The sequence below is a fragment of the Aplysia californica genome, unplaced genomic scaffold (assembly GCF_000002075.1).
Source record: "Aplysia californica isolate F4 #8 unplaced genomic scaffold, AplCal3.0 scaffold00004, whole genome shotgun sequence".
Lineage (NCBI taxonomy): Eukaryota > Metazoa > Mollusca > Gastropoda > Aplysiida > Aplysiidae > Aplysia > Aplysia californica.
In genome coordinates, this window is record NW_004797274.1 from 523,461 (window position 1) to 524,858 (window position 1,398).

Sequence of the window (1,398 nt, forward strand, 5' to 3'; positions counted from 1 at the left end):
CACACACACACACACACACCTTTACACTCACACCCACACTCACACTAACACACATGTACACACATACTCACACACACCCACACACAAATAAACAAACAAACAAACACACATACACACATGCGGGATGCAGCATACCATGGCATGTACAGAACAGATTATAATTAAATCAACCTTCATAGATCTAAGCTTATATTAATTGATGGTTTACGTACAAAATTTAGTAATGCTCCGTGTTGATAACCATCTGTCTGTCCACAGCATCTCTGTGCCGGAATTTTGTCGAAGGCTCTCGTGGAACGATCAGCTCTGCCAACTACCCCGGAGCATACGACAGTGACACGGACTGTCAGTGGACCATTCAAGGCCCCATCGGATCAGTCATCGAAATCCAGGTTTACTATTTTATAATTAACGTTTTGTAAGGCGGATAGAAGAAGGGGGGGGGGATATTTAATTAGCTACAGTCGACTCCACTCGTGTTGAACTCGCTTGAGTTGATCTTTGGTTAAGTTTTTCTTTTTTCTCCGGTCCCACAGCACCTCTTCTTCTTTACAGGTCCCCATGGTTAAGTTGAACTTCGGAAAAGTTGATTTGATATTTTTTTCACTCCCCGACGACATCAAATCAACCGTAATCGAATGTAATTGGCAATAATAAAGTGAATTTCACAGATATAGACAAATAAAAAAGAACTAAATGGCAGAAAGAATAAAAGACTGAAGGAAGAATGATAGATTGTTTGGCGAGTAGGCAGATGAATAGATTAGGCAGTTTGTACACTGCTGAATGGATGCAAATATGGATGGATCGGGGAATGAATGCACAGAGAAACAGAAAATTGTGTAATCTTAATAATATTTTATGTGATTACTTCACGGCTGAAAACGATAAATACTTTATTCTTTATGTGATAAAAAAAGATAATGTACTATCAAAGATGATGTATAACCTTCGTCAACTCGCCCAAAGATAGTAGGACGATACATCAGGATGCTTGACTCCCCTAAAAGTGTCCTAGATAATCTACATACTTTTCGACTGCATTTGTGTTTCCAATTACACCAGTTAGAGTATTATTTTGTTTTATTTAGGACCAGGAACTAGACCTAGAATCTATATCAGTTAATTGATATGCCTACTCACAGAAACTATCCTCATATTAGATACAAGGACTCCACTGGAAAAATGGGAATAGTCACAAACTGAGGGCATCAATTGTGAACGCTTGTTGACTCATAACTGTATTTCTAGTCAACTGTTGGTTGATTATCCCGTATAGAAACAGCTTTCATTGGCCTCGCTGTGTAGGTCTTTTTTAGTGAGTCATGATTTATTCTGATATTTTAAACAAAGACATTCGATTTGACTGCTTTCCCTCCCCACACCCCTCCCCACACC

The 1,398-nt window shown here is 38.9% G+C and overlaps 1 protein-coding gene across 1 annotated transcript in view; it reads left to right on the top strand.

Moving 5' to 3' along the window:
- Positions 1 to 258: 258 nt before the first annotated feature.
- Positions 259 to 1,398, top strand: part of LOC101861248 — a gene marked incomplete at its 5' end in the record, with an annotated part of 93,215 nt that continues 92,075 nt past the window's right edge. Inside the window, 1 exon segment of the mRNA XM_035968678.1 lies at positions 259 to 392.